The 20,050-nt window shown below is 41.0% G+C and overlaps 1 protein-coding gene and 1 long non-coding RNA gene across 2 annotated transcripts in view; one reads left to right on the top strand and one right to left on the bottom strand.

The window, feature by feature from the left end:
• Positions 1–20,050, bottom strand: part of JARID2 (jumonji and AT-rich interaction domain containing 2) — a 323,190-nt gene that overhangs the window by 159,288 nt on the left and 143,852 nt on the right.
• LOC128831513 (uncharacterized) lies at positions 8,454–15,516 on the top strand. The gene is made up of 2 exons (XR_008443819.1): positions 8,454–8,518; positions 13,490–15,516. It is a non-coding gene; the product is annotated as an uncharacterized LOC128831513 (long non-coding RNA).

Below are 20,050 nucleotides of genomic sequence, written 5' to 3'. Positions count from 1 at the left end.
GCCTAGATCTACACCAACCAGGAAGCTTCAGAGGACAGTGAGGCCTCTATGGGAAAGGTAGCAGCTACTCATTACAAATGTCTACTCTCTGCTTTGGTGGCAGGAAGAGGGGAGAGGAACTTTGAATCTCCAAGTCTGAAAATACCTAACTGGTTTGTACCTCACGTTGATTTTCTGGCTTGACAGAATGGTATTATGTTGCCCATAGTGAACAAATGTCTTTTTGATTGGTAGCTATGCCCAAGGACATCTGTCCTCCAATGAAGACTACTCTTGCTACATCTTCTATTTATAACAACAAACAAACTGGCAATTGAGTTAAATGCATATTTTACTCAAAACTATTCACGTGCACACAATCGCACACAAAAAGCAAGGTCACAGTAGACACATAGGTTTTATCCTTTGCAGTTAAGGTACATATGCAACAGAAAAATAAGTGGTTTTAACAGCTGATAAAGAAACAAAGTATCAGAGGGGTAGCCGTGTTAGTCTGAATCTGTAAAAAGCAACAGAGGGTCCTGTGGCACCTTTAAGACCAACAGAAGTATTGGGAGCATAAGCTTTCGTGGGTAAGAACCTCACTTCTTGCATCTGAAGAAGTGAGGTTCTTACCCACGAAAGCTTATGCTCCCAATACTTCTGTTAGTCTTAAAGGTGCCACAGGACTCTCTGTTGCTTTTTAAAGCAACAAAAATACTCAAAGGCCTGAATGAGGTTTTTTTTTTTTTTTTTTTGAAAAATAAATTCTGCTTGTTTTTCACATTAGTAACACCAGGTCCTCTTTATCCTGATTTTGCTGGACAATTTTGTGGATGACTGGAGGACTAGTAGGATGGCATCACAAGTAACAGGCGAGTAAGACCACTGAGAGGGAAAGGCATTTTTACTCACACTGTTTAAAAATCTTGTTTCCTCAACATTTTAACTCAAACTCCTAACCAACATTTTGGCGAAAAGGTATGTGTTATTGATTCAGCACCCCAAATCCTTAAAGTCAAGGTCTGAGAGAGCTTCCAATTTACAGAACAGGAAGCAGACATGAGCTGGCAGAGAGGACTGATATCCCAATACATCTAAAGTAAAAAAGTATTTCAGATCTCCTTTATACATTATGAAGCAGCACAAATAAGGACACATTTTCCCCTTCGCAGGTTACTTTTACAGTTCCATTTAATCTATAAATCATACTTGCCAACTGGGGTTATAGTTTGCTAGCAGTCTCGGGGTTTAATCAGTTATTTTACACACTGGTTCCTTAAAAGTTGCTTTTAGCCTCACCTGAACTAGCTTAACATTGTAACACAGTGGTTTTCCACTTGTGGTCCGCAAACCCCTAGGGGTCCACAAACGATGTCTAAGATTTCCAAAGGGATCTGCACCTCTATTCAAAAAAAATTTAGGGATCTGCAAATGAAAAAAAGGTGGAAAACTACTGATGTTACAGAATGAGTTACCATTAAGGACTGGTAGCCAAAGGCAGAACATACCTGATCCTCAAATATCCTGATGGAAGAACTAAAACAGATAAGCAAAATCTAAGATAGCGTAGCTGTTTTTAGGTGCCATGTGGAATAGTTAAGCCTATAAATAAAATGCATCTCTGGACAACTGCTATCCCATGGGGTAGAAGGGACAAAGTAACTAAATGCTTCTCTGCAAGTGAAAAGGGACTGGGGAAGTCAGTAGAAGAAATACTACAAAGCAAGAGTCTGACGACTGGAGGAAGCAAGCAAATGAATGAGCAGGTAAAAAGATAGGGTACACATAAGGTGACCAGATGTCCCGATTTCATAGGGACAGTCCCAATTTTGGGGTCTCTCTCTTATATAGGCTCCTATTACCCTCCACCCCCTGTCCCGATTTTTCATACTTGCTGTTTCGTCACCCTAGGTACTGCCTCACCACTAGGGATGAATATTTTATAGCCTTGAGAAGGAAATGCCTGAACACACCAAAACCCTTACGCTACAGATGAAACCCAAATGCATAACGGTTGGGGGGGGGGGGCATTTCTTATGAGTGGCAGATTTCTAAGGACCGTTTACAGGCCTTTGTCTGAGGGGCCTATCATTTCCAAACAGTGTATCTGCACCAAGCTGGAGAGCTACAACAAAGCAGCAGTCTCGGAAACATTTCTTATATATAAGTGATGATGGGTTATACAAATAGGGCTGCACTTATCTCAACAGACAAAAAATCACAAAGGCCAATTTCTCCAACAAGAGCCATCTTCATAGACTAGAAAAATGTGTCCTTGGCATTTCAGAGAAGGCCAAGAGCATTCATCTGAAAGGCCACTGGAATAGTCCTCCTCAGAACTGTATCTCTGCAGGGGTGAAGTCTGTAAAGCTACTTGCAATTCTCTGCTCTGGCTGTGCAGAACTGGCACCAAGAAGTGCAGATTTAGCACAGCAGAAAGACTGCAGCCAACCAGTTCAGCAATACAAGTTAATATGATGTGGAAGGGAATCATCTGTAGCAAGAGAAGATATCCAAAATTATATATTCCAAGAAGTATGCCAGGTTAAATTAATAACAGAGGACTCAACACAAGAGGATAGAGATACAGATATATATTTGGGGAGAAGAAGGAAGAAAGCTAGCAAAGCATTAGCTCAGGATCAGAAAGAAAGAATCCTAGCAACAGAATACACTTTGAAAAAGAGGGCAAAGGTGTCAGAAAGACCTTTTTGGGGAGGTTATTCTCCATTTAATTATCTGTAATTCTGCCTGCGTGAGACAAAAAAAGAAGCCATGAAAGGCAAATGCTGAATGACATATTTCCAATTGTATAGCCTCATTTGATATTGTAATGTGTTTCATTGAGGATTTGTCTTTCATGTTTTTTTGCCAAGAGCATGGGCAGCTCTCCAGACAGACTGAAGAAATGTTTTTCCAATGTGACACATGCTTTGAAGATCACCCTTACTGTAGTAACACATGACCCAGTAATGTAGTGCTGACCCTCCCCCACAATGAATGTATGAATATCCATTTAAAAGCCTCTTAATTGCAGATATTTTGTTACATGAATTTTCAGTTGAAGACCAAAAAATAAAAGGCTTGCATAGAAATTCTACTCTGTCCTTGAAACTGGTGGGTTAAATGTTCCACACAAGAAGACGCAAGTTGCTGCCAATACAACTGACATTTGAGGGGAACAGTTCTAATTAATTTCACTCACATTTTTAAAACTTCTTAAGGTAATCTGTTGACAAAGGAAAAGTCTATCCAGCAAACCTTGATGTTAATTGTAGCATTTAGTGGAAACATGTGGTGTGTTATTTTTCTTGATGTACCACTTTCTACCAAATGTTTGAATTATGAACCCATGAGGTTTATTGCTCTAACTTTAGAACAATTAATATTTTTAATTCGATTTCTCACTAACCTTAGAAATTGAGCTATATTTACTTCTACATAATTACCTTCAAAATAAAAGGTGAAAAAGAGGGAGAGAAAACAGGTTATGCACAAACAAGCCGTTTTCTAGAGATTAGAATTCCCCTTCCTTTCTCACCTGGAAAGGGCCTCTGAGCCTGGTTAACCTCCTTTCCAAAATCCTTGAAGGCCCTGCTATGTAATGATCCCACCCTTCTCTCTAAGAAGAGTTGGATGTGGCTCTCTCTGGAACTCAACAATAAACATAACTGCTTGCATTGGCTGGGAGGAAGAATGGCTCATTGCCAGACACATGGCTCCCGCCTACACACATCAAGGGATGAGCATATTTTGCACAGTGCAAAGTTTCCAATTCCCTGCCAAAGGGGGAGCTTGGACATCAATTTTGAACCCCAATGCTGTGTTGCCACTAGACAAGCAGGCCAGCATGCTAAACGCTCCTAACAAATAGGAGTAAAGAAAGGAAGGATGTTGTGAATGTTTCGCGTGTTTCTCAATAAAGTTTTGTAGTCATTGATTTCCTGAAGCATTAAGCCAGCCTTTTGTCTATAATGGTGCGTTTATTTTATCTTCCTAAAGTTGTAAAGGCAACTTTTTTCAGGACGAATACAACAGCCACTCCTTCACAGGGAGTGAACATTTCACTTGGCAGAAACAACTATCCAGAGCAGAGACATTAATTTCCCTCCTTCAGAGGCAGCAACTGCTCCTCAACTACAGAAAAACTGCTTTTTAGACAGTGCCAGTGCTGGAGATCAAACAGTAGATTTAATTGAATTATCTGCAACTGCACTATTTGCAGCTTGCCTCCGCCCTTCCAAAATAAAGACTATCCTTAATTTTAAAAAAGGACATAAGTAAAAGTAATAGAACCATTCAAGCATACCCTTGTCTCATGAGTTACAAAAAGTAAACTGATAGAAATCTATTTACTATGGTGGTGAACATATATAAAACTCCATAGATCCACAGCTAAATGCTGAGTATCTTAGCTTGTCTCCTGTTATGTGTACTTACCATCTTCCAACTCTCTCCTAGAATCCCTACAACACTGATTCTCCCCTCAATCAAAACCACAAAAACTTGTTAGGTAAATTGAAGGGGCTGAAGTTATTCGCTCTCTTTGACATACTTTATTACTCTCCTCCACTTTCTCTGAGTTCCTAATTAGCTGACTACTCCATTTACATCTCCTCCTCCTAATCTCTCAGAGTGACCCCTTCATCTTTCTCTTCTCCCCTCTTCACCCCTCTGCCACCTATAGGTATATTTATTTAGGCATATGTAGCCAACTCCATAATTTCAGCCACCACCTCTATGAGAATGATTCCCAAACCTCTCGTATTCTGTCCAGTCTTGCATTTTCATCATCTCTTTTTGGATATCCTTCTTTTCTGATCTCAGTTTTAAGCCTTCTTTTATACTGCCTTCTATGTAGAAGTCTCCCCATTTTTTTTCCCCCACCAGGCACCTTCTCTTCCCTCCTCAAAACCCTGACAACCTTTCTGTCTTGTTTTCCTCGATCATTCCTTTATACTATTTTAGATAATGTCGTCATCCAACAACCAGGCCTTCCCACAAGGTGATAGCAGGTAGAAGGCAGGCAGGGATGGTCAAACAAGGGGTGCTTGGAAACACCACATAACCATCCAAAATTCAGGCTGTCCATCCAAACTTTTGGAATTTTTTTCCCCCATCACTGGTTTCATATACATCTTTGCTACGTTGACAATGGGTTTTTGCACAGCATTTGTTCTTACATAATTATAGAATTATGCAACATAGGTTTTAGTGGATTTTTGATGTGGTAGGAAAGGACATTTTTTAGAGCATCCTGAAAATTATCATTCTGATCATGTAGCCTTGCAAAATTTTGTTCACTTTCTTTTCTATGGTGAACAACTATTTGTGATGGGGGGTTTGGGTTAGTCAAGTAAAATATATATATTTAAAAAAAAATCTTTAATTTTCTTATCATGGTAAAAGGTCAAAGTAGATTTCAGGTATGGGCTGGTAAGTTCTCCTGCTAGTTTTTCCTCAGCTCCCCGTAATTTATTTGGAGAATGATGGGGGGAGGGGGAATCAATATACATAACACATGACTTTGAGACTGACGTGTTTTCAGCCAGCCACCATGTATTGAAATCACAACTACAATATGAAAGCCTGACACAAGACAAAGAATTGTGCTATCACACACAAGCGTTGAGAGAAGTTACCTCTATTTTAGAATTAAGCCTCTGCCTAAGGTGAGAATCCTGGTACACCTCATACTTGATTCTGACAGCAGTGGGAGGGACTTGTGTCGATGTCTTTTTAATGGACAGCAGTTGTCTACTTGCTGGGCACGTGCAATTCAAAGAACACATCAGGAAAGATATTTACAGCTGGGAGGTCCAGTGTTCTCCTAGATTGGCTTCAGCACTGCAGTGTCATTTGATTATAATGTGATCAGTGATTTGAGAGCAGATGAGGAAACAAAGCAAGAGAAGCCAATGCTCAGTGGTCAGTTAATCTTTGAGAATCTCATCATGGGAACCAGGCATAGGTTGAATCAAGAGTGACATGTTTAATGGCAGAGGCTCTGGATAATATAAATATAAACTGCAATTGATTGCCAAAGATTTGAGGAAGGAATGTGTGTACAGAGTGCGCCAATTTTACTTAGTGGATCCAACTTATCCTTATATAGATTAATAAAAATCCTGTGAAGTACAATGGCAGTGCATATGCATGATGTTACAGCTTTTAAAGGAAGCGTTCCTCATTTGCCAAGCAATTTTCATCTCTATTTATAGGAATTGTGACCACTGCTTACCCTTACTCTCACCTCCCCTTTAGCGAGATCTCCACAGATGAACCACAGAGGGAACAGATTAGGGTTAGGAGTAGGAAGCCAACAATTTGAAAATCTGACACTAGAGAAAGTAGTCCTGAAGAGATTTCCTCCTCCCGCCCCCTCGAGGATTTAAAGAAATCGCACTGCCCTAAAATATTCCACTGATGTTAAAAAGCTTTTTTGAGTTTGTTCTCAGGAGAGATGGAGACATAAAATACATTAAATTAAAATGCTTGCTTACTTAATAGTTGCCATGGGCGTAACTTGTCAGTAGAGCCAGTAGTGTGTATTGAAGGATTCTAGCTTTTTGATTAAACAAAGATAGATAACATACTATCAGATGTCATTTAAAAATCGGTGCTTATTTTCTTAAAACCAAAAAAACTGAAAATAGCAAGGTTTCCATAAAAGGACTTTCAGCGGAATTCACCTCCCATTCATGCAAAACACTGTAAATTACAGCCTGTTCCACTTAGTTCACTTCTCGTTTGTGTGTAACAACAGCATGATAAGTGAGTTTTCTGCACATATGGTTACACAGTGTGGAAATGCAAGATGCAAACAATAAATGACACATTAAAACTCGTGTGTGTGTGTTAAATTTTGCCTTTTTATTATTGCTTTTGAAACAATGGATTTAGGCTCAAATGTGTATAGTTGGCATTCAAATACATTTATAAAACCCAACTATTCTAGGAAGTTACGAGGCACTAAAGGAAAAATTGAAAAACAAAAACTGGAGGAACCCTGTACATCTTCAGACAGCGAAGGAAATCGGGGCAGGAGGGTATGGGGGTGGTGGTGCAGGGGGAACAATCAGTCAAGACAAACTGCCTTTGGACTTCACACAGTCCCATTTTAATCCATCACAATTCAATCAATGTGTAGCCTCAAAGCACTATCGCAATGACCCAAATGGAGTTACAAAGACTGCTTACATGTTGTTAATACCGAGCACTTACCATGTATACCACTTCACATGTTCAAAATGTTATACAGACCTACTGAGCCAGTCCATCCTACCGAGAAGGAATTAGTTGAAGTTCTATGTACATAAATATATGGTTAAAGTCACTGAGTAATGTGAGTCTCACCCAGCTAGGAGAAAACCCTGTCCTTATCACCGGGACCCACACGTGGCAGGTTGAGGAGGAAAGAGGAGTGCCGGACATGCAGTGGATACCAGAGCCATTCTTTGGGCACAGGGGAGGATGGATCAGGTTGGAAGCCACACCATGCCTGGGCCACAATGTGTTTTGAAAAAACAAACAACAACAACAAATTTCCACAGCCAGCATGTGCTAAATACCCTCAGAGTTGATGCAAGGTGGTTGGAAACCGGGTCATAACCCGTAAGTGCAGTGGTGGTACCAGTCAGCATGGTAAATCAATCCTTGAGAGTTAGGTTAGAATTTAAGGCAAACCTGAATTTAAACCAGGCAGTGTGTAACACAGGCAAGCAAATTATAGCTGTGGAACAACGGCATTTTGTTCTACATTGTGCCATAAAAGTGACTGACTAAAAATACTTTTGATATTTAAAAACCAATTGTAATGTAGGTTTTCTTCCAGTGTGAAGTAACTAAAGCCAGTTTTATTTTTAAAATACTGGGGGGGGGGGATTCCATTGTGTGCAGTCATAAGCGTTCCCCATATGGGTGACCAGCAAGGTTTGAGCATTAGACCTTCAGATCCCCACCATGTTTTTCTGTTCCTCAAACAGATCAGTGACTCCTCCACTAGGCTACACAGTATCTGCATGGAGAGTCATTCTGTCTTTCTCTCCATGTCCCCACCTCTTGTGGAACACTGCCTGATTTAGGGGTTTAGCCGAATAGATAGCCTGAGTCAGCTAAGTGTCTCCAGTCCCTCACAATCCAGTAGATTTGAGAGCTCTAGTGGCAAAGGCTGAAGCCAGGGAATGGGGGGTGGGGAAGAGAAGATATTTTCTTCACCCGTCCCCTGTGTATCATGCAGCAAAGGACAAGACTTAATTCTGTGTGTGTAAAGGAGCTTATGAAAAATATAGTTACAAAAAGTGCAATAATGAATGTGAACACCAATTTTTTTTTTTTTTTAAGCAAACACAAAAAGATAAACACTCAGAGTGCCAAATGCCTGCCACTAAAGGGGGCGGGGGAGAAGAATTACCGGATCCCAACTAGAAAGCAGGATGTAAACGGGAAGGGAATTCAGGAGGGACTATTATGTTTTTCTCTTTCTGAAATGCAGGACCAGCAGCAGAATTTGGCAACAGATGGCTACATGAAAATAGTAAGTTTGCATGAGAATGAGGGTGCACATCACTTTTTCAATTTCATTTTTTCTTGATATTAACGCTTCCTTGTAGGCAATAGAGAAACATTAAGAAATAAAGTGCATAATTATTGAAGACATGAAGGCTGCACTACCTTTTTGCCAAACTTCATGGGTTAATGCCAAAAAATTACCTCCCTTCTGGGACTTTAAATCCACACATGGTCTCTTGGAAAGGGCAAAAAGAGAATGTAGGTCAGGTTGTTGAGATAGGGATTGCTTCTGAAGGATGAAAGCAGAATAGAGCTTTTACTGCCTTATGGTTCTTTGAGATTTCAAAAATAAGTAGTATTTGAAAATAAATTTCATTTTCTGTAAGGAACTAATATAGTTAATTGTAAATTAGGGAATTAATGTACAGTCGGTGCTCCAACTGAGCTGGTAAAACAAGCTGATGCTTCTTGCCAGCATGTTATGAGTGCTTATTATAGACTCTCTCCAAATTTTAACACCAGCCTGTTCTCACTTAGGTAAGATGATTCAGAAATTTGCAGAAAGCCTACGATCTGCAAGGCTGTAACAGTGTGTCCCAGATATCATGGCACTCCCCACAAAGTTTGGTAAAATTAACTAAGCAGACCGTATGTTTAAGGGGGAAATGGAGTACAGTCAATGCACGAAGAGAGGAGACATGCCAAAACTTAGAAAGAGAGGAGATTGAACAGGGATACCAAGAATGGGAAAAGACAAATAGAAATAGAAGTGAGAATGAATCCCCCCATTTTTGATTAAAAGAAAAGGAGACATCAATAACAGAAAAAGAGAAGGGGTAAAAGCCACAGGAAAAAGAGGAGAACACAGAAAGAGGGCATTAATCATTTTATAGTAAGGGAAGGGAATTTTTCTTAGAACTATTTTACACACCATGAGTCTTATAAACAATTTTAAGATGAAATCCCTTAATATATTCAACAGGGAAACAGCACTAAGGAATATAAATGTTGCTGACAATGGTCATCAGCAACAGGTGCAGCTAAATTGCTGCTGAAAACTTATCTCCCAAGTCAGAACCAAACTATGCTCTGATGTTTCTGAAACCCAAACAGGTTTTAGGCAGTTTCTGAAACAGCTCTGAATGTATTCAGAACTGATTCAGCAGCATCTGTTGCACATCAGCAGTGGGGGGTAGTCTTGGGACTTCAACATAATTGTAGCTGACAGTCTCAGATACAGTCCTTGACTTCATTAGGGAATTTTAGTGGGGAAAAAAGTCTGATAGCTCCCTAATGAGTTCCGCTAAGCTGGTGTTAGCAGCAGTGGGAGACTTATTGTAACCAAAGCTCCAGCAGCTTTCAGTATATTGACCACTGTGCAAGTTAAACCTGATAGGTTTTTCCTAAAATTCTTCAGTGTATACATGGATGTACTATGGACAGAAACATTTATGCACAGTTTAAGGTGTGACGATTTGGGAAATCTGTCTCTGTTCAACTCATGGACTGTTTGACTGTGGGGACTCTGAGGCTGACTATAAGAGCCATTTTGAATGAGGGGCTAGCTTGCTTCCTCTTATATTTTTACCTCCATGTTGGACTGAAATTCCACAAGGTGGTGACACAAGGCTAGTAATGGAATGTTATTAAACCCTAGTCGTCATCTATTTAAATGGAAGCCCCTCAGACAAAGGAGGTGGTCAGATCAAGAAAACTAGTTCTTTAAGTCAGTGGTCTCCAAACTTTCTTGATCGCACACCCCTATCAGTAAAAAATTTGAGCACGCGCACGCACCTCCAATATATGTATATTTATTTATCAATTATATACATGTACTACTATACTAATATATTATGTACAATATAAAACATACAAAAATAGAAATTAAAAAAGGATGAGCTAAAGATGAAAAACATTTTTAAAATATTTTTATTGTATTTTATTTATTAACAGTACAAAAAACCTTTTTACTCTCACAAAAGAATTATCAATAATAATATTTTTAGTGAGAGCAATGTGATTGAATATGCTTCATTATTTCTGCAAATCTTGGTTTAACACTTTGTGATACAGCGATTCGAAGGTCTGGATTAGGGTTAGGGTGCGGGAGGGGGCTCAGAGTGGGGGTGCGGGGTCTGGGAGGGAGTTAGGGTGCAGGAGGGCACTCAGGGTGGGGGTGCGGGAGGAGGCTCAGGGCTGGGGCAGGCAGGAGGTGCAGAGCACTTACCTGGGGCAGCTCCTGTTTGGTGCAGGGGGTGTGCAGGTGGCTCTGCGCAGCGCAGCACCGCCCCCATGGCCACAATTCTGGGAGCTTTCTCCCCCCCCCCCCCGCCCCACAAGAACACAGGGGCTTTAGGGGCTGCAGGGCCCTGGGCTAAGGGGGCCCCAGGGCCTTGGCCTGCAGCTCTAAAGCCCCTTTTGGAATGTGGCCCTGCGAGCACGGGCCGGAGCACTCAGGAGGAGCAGGGGCAGCCGCACAGCCAGCGGCCGGAGAGAAGCGGCGCTTTCCACTCCAGTCCCACTCGCTCCCTCCCTCCTCCGTTTCCCCCCCTCCTCCTGCCGTGCTCCCCAATGGATCGTCTTGCGCACCCCACTTTGGAGACCACTGCTTTAAGTAACTAAAAGATCATTTTAGTCACCTGATGACGCTTACTAGGCGTCAGCTGACAATGGGAACTGGAGGTTAAGAAGAAAAGCGTCTCTCACCAGGCAATTTAAAGAGAACGGGAGGGAAGAAAAGTAGAAGGCTGGCTGCAGGAATGAGAAGAGACTCAATGTACTGGAAAAGAAGCCAGGGCGCAGGAGCAAAGGGAAATAGGAAGGATCCTGGACTCCTTAAAAGAAAGACTCTGACCTGATCCCAAAGAACACTTATCTCTCTTGAGGAAGCTGGCAGAGAAACATGTATAGGTCTTTTATTATATATTGCTTCTTGTAGCTAAAGTAAAGATTAATTTTGTTAGAAACCTTTGCAAAGCTAGTGTGTTACATGTTTCAACTACCACAAGTCCTTGGAGAGATATGTGGTAAATCACATTGCCAACAAAGTTGGTGTTCTGGGAAAGTGTCTCAAGCAACCGGGGTGTCTTTAGGGGTCAGCACTGGTCTTGGGGGCCTGGTCCCACTTCCATGAAAGGATAGTCTCTCTGCCCAGGATGTGTGCCAAAGAGGCCAAAAAGAAACACTGAGGCAGTCTACTCAGGCCAGAGCAAGCTTAAGAGAACAGGTCACATGTGCAGGATCCAAACGCAGCAGGGGGAGTTCTACCAGGGATGTGAAAAAGGTCTCCACCGGAAGACTGGTCCCCAACTGATTAACTGCATGAAACTTTATCTTCTTCAGCAGGAGAGATGGCTCAGCTGACTGTGCCAAAATGTACAACCTCCAGTTTCAGGAATTTAAGTATCTTGAATAAAGTGAGGGACTGAAAATGATGAAAAAAGAAATAAATCGAGGGGGTTGGGAGAAAGAATGGGATGGCAACAAGGAAGGCAACCTTAAGGGCACGTACATTTTATTTCAGTAATCCATGATCCTGTTTTTAACTGCATTTCCATGGCAGAAAAGCATAGGGAGAAAAGGGAGTTGAAATTAAAATGAGAGGATGGCCCGTTGCAGTGCTGGAGGAAAGGAGGAATGTACCAGCTCTTATTTTCTTAGTCAAGCATAGTGTAAAATTCTATTTTTAGTAACTGCAGAGTCAGAAATAGAACAAATTTACCAATGCCTGCAAAGCGTGCCAGGGAGAAAAGAGAGAGAGAGAGAGAGAGATACACAGCATGGTGGTACAGACGCTCCCTGGCCTACGCAAGACCCGACTTACGCAAATTCCCACTTACGGGAAAAGTTCCATAAGCCAGAAATAGGATTTTCAATTGGGGAAATTTTTGCATAACGTACAGGTATAAGTTTCCAACTTACACAAAATTCGAGTTACGCAAGGCTTTCCGGAACGGAACAATTGCATAAATCGGAGGGCGTCTGTACTCAAAAACTGTCAGTTTTACCCAAACAGATACTGTTACCTCAGTATTTGCAGCATTTCTTTGAAGTTCTCTAAACTTACTGTAATAATTACCTTGACTACTTAGAATACGGACATAAGCTGACTGGAAATCATTTGGCCAAATCACTTTGAAGAAAAAAAAAAAATCACAGTTTGCAAAAGCTCACAGCAGAGATTTCTTAAATTTTAGCAAGGCTGTGCAAGACTTTCCTTACAACTGCTGGGCTGCTGCAGATGGTTCTGGATCCAGGTCCAGTCACCTGAACTGTGAACAGAGAGAGACTGTCCTAAGCTCTCGATGACCATCCTGCTGTGCCTAAGTTGTGTGGAACAGGAAATTTTAACTGTTCTGAGGGGGTGAGCTCTAATTTTGGAGGCTGGATTTATATTTTTTTTACTTGTACACTGCTGAGATACAATAGGTTAGCCACCTGGAAGTGGAAGATTTTGAAGACTTCTTTCCCTTTGATGCGGATGATAAAGCACAAAAAAAGTATGTCTTTCTAAACTGAGCTGTGGGGTGACTATATACTTTTAACGGTTCTGTGTACATTCAAAGTATGCCACCACTTCACTTTGGATGCAATGAGTAATGCAGAAGGATGGAAGGACCATTTACTTTATGCTTTATAGAGGCTGAAGTTCATCTTTGGTATGAAGGCAAGGTCAGTGGCATTAACTTGCTGTCACTATACCGTGGTTCTGCAGCACCTTTACTGGCAGTGCTGTCTATGAAGAGAATTGGATAAGGAGGTCATCCAGGAAAGCGCACATACGGACCCTTTCTTGTCTCAGAGTTGCTATTTACGCTACCACCACTTTCATAAACCCTTCAGGAAATGAGGAGGGACTGTCATTTGGCATGGCAAGGAGACTGGGAGCCAAGAGCAGAGACTGGGACTGGCTATGCAAACTTAACTCAGCTCCCTTGTGAATGTGCATTATGATCTAATCCAATTACATGACTGCATACTATTTTTTTCCCCACAGGACCCTTGCCTCATTCAGTGCACAGAATGGACCTGCTCTGGGGATGAAACAGGATTGTGAAGGAGACATGTCTGTAGGACACCTACCTCAGAAGCTGGAAGACGTGCGGTGAATGAGGCTGGGGATTGTAGGAAGAGAAAGAATTGTGTCATAGATAAAACAGATGAATGCTGCCCTGAAAAATGGGATTCTACCCCTGCCTCTTCCACAGAGTTCCTATGTGATGCTGGTCCCTTAAACCAAACTTTTCACTAATTGTGTATTCCTCATTTTCTGGGTGCCTGACTTGAAACCTTGAGCACTCCAGCGCTAACTAAATGAAATAGGAGCTGTGCTTTGAACATATAAAGTGCTACATAATGAGAAGTACTCTGAAAAAATCAGGTCCTCAGAATCTCAAACTGGGCATCCATAATTAATAGTTACTTTGACCATAATTTCTCTGCACCTTGGTTCCCCATCTGTATAATGGAAATAATAATATCCCCCTCATCTCACAAGAGAGAGTTCTGAAAATAAATTCACTTATTTGTGAAGCACTCAGATACTATAGTGATAAGCTCTACAGAAAAGCAAATGAAGAAGTAATTCTGTCTTTGGAGCAGGGCTTGAATAGCGTGCAGTGAACAGGGAGAAACCCAAATCATAAATAGCTGCTGTGACAAAGTTCCTCCCCTATCTTGGTGGGTCCTGCGCTTATTGGCGGATTTTCTTGCCTCAGAGATTCACCATGTGGGTTGGGGAACAGCCCAGAGACCTTCCCCTCTGGGAGAACCCACAGTCTAGGTCAATTGGGAGGTTTCGGGGGAACCCGGGTCCGCCCTCTACTCCAGGTTCCAGCCTAGGGCCCTGTGGACTGCAGCTGTCTATAGTGCCTCCTGTAACAGCTGCATGACAGCTACAACTCCCTGGGCTACTTCCCCATGGACTCCTCCAAACACCTTCCTTATTCTCACCATAGGACCTTCCTCCTGGTGTCTGATAATGCTTGTGCTCCTCAGTCCTCCAGCAACACACCCTCTCACTCTCAGCTCCTGAGAACTGGATGACTTGGAGTAAGTCATGCTTGGATTTACCTCTCTGCCTTCTGCTTGTGTAGAGATCCCAGGGGACAGAAAGACTTAGAGGATTCAAAAGTCCACTGTGACTAGAGCTCAGGGATGCAAGAAAAGTGTGGGAATAACTGACAGAAGAGGTATTGTCCGAGCATCAGAAAAGGCATAAGTTAGAATGGATAATTGGGCCAAACCCTTTAGGAGAAAACCAGAACCTGAATGATTGGCTTTTAGCTCCCGGCTTCCCAAAACATAACAGAGCTCGGAGGCACAGAGTCCATCTTTGCCAGCTCTTTCCTCTGTGGGATTCTAAGAGGTATGTTCCTGCCAAGCTCCTTCCCGCTCCCCCCCTTTTCCATTTTAGCATGTAGCCAGACTAGAGAACACAAGAAAAAACCCTACTTAAGATGTGGAGTCTTTCACAATCTGATACTGAACAAAGCATGGGAAATTCTGAGCAAAGAAAGAAATGAATGTTGTCCATTCAGTGGCTTATGTGGAAGGAATTATCTTCTTAGTAGACCGGTCTCAACATCACACAGCCCAAACTGCAATTAGACCTTTAATGGCAATCTTGACATGGAGGTAAAAGAATTGATAACCAGGGAAATTCAACTACTCTCAAGGCCTGGAAATTGGTCTGGGACACATGGACAAGACACTGTGCTGGATCTTGCACCGCCCCACCAATTCTGTATCCTCTTCTGTGCATAAATGAAAGACTTTAGTATACACTGCTATGAACTGGATGCCTTTCACAAATGGTAAATTCACTTAAAAGGAAAAAATATGAAAATCCAGATAATTAAGAATGCCAAAAATAATAGCTTGATCAATAAATCCTTGAAATGGACATCCTATTGGTCTTTGATCCGGAATCTGAGCTAACCATACAATAAAGACAAAACTGCATGCATGTTTATTATATTGGTGTAATTCATACCACCAAGAATAAACATTTCCTATGTCCTATTCCATGTTTATTTTCTAGCATTTAGAACTTGGCTTTTTAATATTCATTCCCAGGCATTGGGAGAATAAGGTCTCATTATCACAAAGGGCCAAAATCAGTTAGTCTAAAATGATTACTTTGATTAGTTTTTAAAAATGGAGTAATTAGTTCAGAATCTGGATTAATTATTTAGTAGAATAGTAACATGAAAATTATTATTCCTTACACAACCAGTTACTCCAGCAGGTAGCCTGCCATTCACAGTGTTGAAATCCCGGCTTCAAGTGTGGATTAGATGCTGAAGTTAGTTTAGCAGTATCAATCTACTATAGTACTCAGACTCTAGTTCATGTCGCAAAAAGCATCACATAGTCTTTGTTGATTGGCAATCTCTGCTCCAGAGAAGCTCCAAAATAGGGAGTACAGGTAGTAGAGGGAACTTCAGGGTCAGGAATAAGGTGTGTTGGTAGTTGTGTCAGGAAACGTGTAATAATCCTCATTGTGCCCATCTGTAGCGCTATAACCATCTGTCACTAAATTGTACTTTTTTTTTTTTTTTTTTTTTTATTTAAACACCTTACTACATGTGTTGGACTTGCATAGGTTTATAGCATACATGACATCTGCACTGATTAAACACAGCCTAATGACTAAGAATATTTTGTTCAATCAACAAACAATTTTAACACTTGTATATGGTCATCCATTTCTAAAATACTCCATTTAAAAGGGGGGAAAAAGGAGAACGGGAGAAGCCTGTATTTTAAGAACCTTTTTAAATTGAAAATTTATTTATTTCTCCATACCTTGGAAATATTGCGTAAAGTGCAGCATTGTGCAAAAGCCCTAACGAGAGGGAGAGAGAAGGGGAGAGGGGAAAAAACTAATTTCAAAATAAAAAAGCTCAATCATAGGTAATCATGTACATAAGGAGTGCACGTGTGTGTGTAAAATGTTTCACAAAATACATTTTCCTTTAGACTGTCTAAGGTACTTCCTAAAATTGTATCAAACAAGCTCAGGTATAATCAGACTCAAAATATTTGTATTTACTTGCTAGGTTTATTTTATTTTGTGTTTACCCTAGTAAAAAGAATGTACTCTATTTTCCTGCCCATCTTTCATCCTATTCTCTTATCTATTATGTCCTTTGTTTTGTGTCTTGAGGTTAGACCATTGGCACTAGACCGCTGAAGCAGTTGGATGGCCAATAGAGTATCAACAGTACTCCTGTTAAAGATTGGATTACAAAGTTAACATAAAATTTGGTATATGATTTAGGGCTGTCAAGTGATTAAAAAAATTAATCGCAATTAATCACACTGTTAAGCAAGAGAATACCATTTATTTAAATACTTTTGGTTCTTTTCTACATTTTCAAATATATTGATTTCAATTACAACAGAAAACAAAGTGTACAGTGCTCATTTTATATTTATTTTTGATTAAAAGTGTTTGCACTGTAAAAAGACAAAAGAAATAGTATTTTTCAATTCACCTAATACAAGTACTGTAGTGCAATCTCTTTATCATGAAAGTTGAACTTACCAAAAAACTGCATCCAAAAATAAAAATGTAAAATTTGACAGCCTGCAAGTCCACTCAGTCCTACTTCTCGTTCAGCCAATCGCTAAAACAAACAAGTTTGTTCACATTTACGGGAGATGATGCTGCCAGCTTCTTATCTACAGTGTCACCTGAAAGTGAGAACAGGCGTTCGCATGGCATTGTTGTAGCCGGCGTCACAAGATATTTACGTACCAGATATGCTAAAGATTCATATGCTTCAACCACCATTCCAGGGGAAATGTGTCCATGCTGATGACGGATTCTGCTTGAAAACCATCCAAAGAAGTGCGGACCAATGCATGTTCATTTTCATCATCTGGGTCAGATGCCACCACCAGAAGGTTGATTTTCTTTTTTGGTGGTTCGGGTTCCATACTTTCTGCATCAGAGTGTTGCTCTTCTAAGACTTCTGAAAGCATGCTCCACACCTCGTTCCTCTCAGATTTTGGAAGGCGCTTCAGATTCTTAAACCTTGGGTCGAGTGCTGTAACTATCTTTAGAAATCTCACATTGGTACATTCTTTGCGTTTTGTCAAATCTGCAGTGAAAGTGTTCTTAAAACTAACAACAACATGTGCTGGGTCATCATCTGAGACTGCCATAACATGAAATATATGGCAGAATGTGGGTAAAACAGAGCAGGGGACGTACAATTCTCCCTCAAAGAGTTCAGTCACGAATTTAATTAACGCATTATTTTTTTAACGAACGTCATAGAAGCATGTCCTCTGAAATGGTGGCTGAAGCATGAAGGGGCATATGAATGTTTAGCAGATCTGGCATGTAAATATCTTGCAATGCTGGCTACAAAAGTGCCATGCAAATACCTGTTCTCACTTTCTGGTGACGTTGTAAGTAAGGAGAAGGCAGCAGTATCTCCTGTAAATGTAAACAAACTTGTTTGTTTTCGTGATTGGCTGAACAAGAAGTAGGACTGAATGGACCTGTAGGCTCTGAAGTTTTATATTGTTTTGTTTTTCAGTGCAGTTATACAACAAAAATAATCTACATTTTGTAAGTTGCACTTTCAGGACAAAGATTGCACTACAATACTTGTATGAAGTGAATTGAAAAATACTATTTCTTCTGTTTATAATTTTTACAGTGCAAATATTTATAATCAAAATATACACTTTGATTTCAATTACAACACAGAATACAAGATATATATGAAAACGTAAAAAACATCCAAAATATTAAATACATTTCAATTGGTATTCTCTTGTTTAACAGTGCAATTAAAATGGATTTCCAGAGTGTAGAAAACTGTGTCTGCTGCCGGTGCATATGTGTTCTCTCTGCTCTAGATGCGCAGAGATGGTGGAGTGCTGTGCTGGAGGAAGGAGGCACAAAAGACATAACAGGCAAGCAGGAGAAAAGGTGAGAGGGAATAACAGAAAGCAACAGGAACTACAGGGAGAGAAAGGAGGAAGAACCTCTTATGTACCTCTCTAGCACCCCCAGGAGTCTGGACTGATTAACACCAGCTTCTCAGGGAGCTTCCCGTTTCCTGCTGCTTCCCTGAACTCACTTGAGAAGAACAGGCAGTCAACTGAAGTAGTAGGAGCCAGTTAGGCTGTTAAGACGCTGATATCTTCTTGCACTCAGGCCCTGCTACCAGCCTGCTTATTTGTCCCCTTCAATTGAGTGTTGAGAGCCACTATAGCTGGCACAGAACAGCAGTCATGAGTGAAAGAAGAAAAACACCCCTCTGGGACAGCATTCAGAAAAAGAAAGCAAGCAAAGGAAGCTTGTCTATCTAAGCAGGAAGGAGCTCTCCTGAGATACATAGACACAAATGTTGACGGTGAGCCTTCCAGCCCCAGTGAGGATGTGAGTGGTGAGGAGATGCCTGATCTTCCAGTTAGTCAGAGTGCAGGTGACCTGGCAGCTACTGCAGCATCCATATCTCCATCTCAAATGGATGTAATCATGCACATTCCTGAAGAAAAGTGTAGATCAGAGAAGAGTGTGGTGGAGGCGCAAGAAACAGCTGCTGCTGAGTTTAGTTCCTTAAGTTTAGATGATCCAGGACCGTGGACCCACTTGAGCAGTAGCCTGAGGGACTTCCTTGTAGTGCATGGGCCACAGCAAGTGAAAAACTTCATGTTCTCCAAAGACAATGAAAATAGAAGTTTCCATCCAACACATTACTGGCGTGAAAACCCCAATGGTGACAAAGTGGAGAGGTCATGGCTTATGTGCTCAAAAATCCAGAATGTTGCATACTGTTTTTGTTGCAAACTCTTCCAGACTAATGTTCCAGCCACACTGGGTTCTACAGGAAGAAAAGGACTGGAAAAATCTGGCTAGAAATCTGGCATGCCATGAGAAGGCAGCAAATCACCAGAGAGCATTCCATAGGTGGAAACAGCCTGAGATGAGACTAAGGTTAAAAGCCACCGCAGATGATCAGCATCAAGAGAAGATTGCATCAATCTCTCTTTACTGGCAAAAGGTTCTGAAAGGAGAGAGTTGTGAGAATGCTTGCTACCCAAAACCTAGCACTGCGTTGCACTTCAGATCAGCTGTATGTGCCAAACAATGGAAACTTCCTTAAAACTGGGGAGCTGATGGCTGAGTTTGATGCTGTACTCTAGGAGCATCTAAGAAGAGTCACCACCCAAGAAATGTACACACACACCACTACCTTAAAAAAACAATTCAAAATGAGATCATACAGTTACTGGCAACAAAAGTCAAACAGAAGATTGTGGCAGATATGAAGTCAGCAAGATATTACTCTGCTATTCTGGACTGCACACCTGATATCAGCCATACAAAACAAATAACTTTAATGGTGCGTTTTGTAACAGAACCTAGTGAAAATGTCCTTACAACGGTGACTGTCAGAGACCATTTTCTAGAATTTATTGACATTGATGATACTACAGGAGCTGGTATGACAAATGTGATTCTTAAAAAGCTGGAAGATATGGGAATTGCGATAGCTGACATGAGAGGTCAGGGCTACGTAATGGTGCC

The sequence above is a fragment of the Malaclemys terrapin genome, chromosome 2, assembly GCF_027887155.1.
Source record: "Malaclemys terrapin pileata isolate rMalTer1 chromosome 2, rMalTer1.hap1, whole genome shotgun sequence".
In the NCBI taxonomy this organism is placed as follows: Eukaryota; Metazoa; Chordata; order Testudines; family Emydidae; genus Malaclemys; species Malaclemys terrapin.
This window is presented reverse-complemented; position numbering and strand designations above follow the sequence as displayed.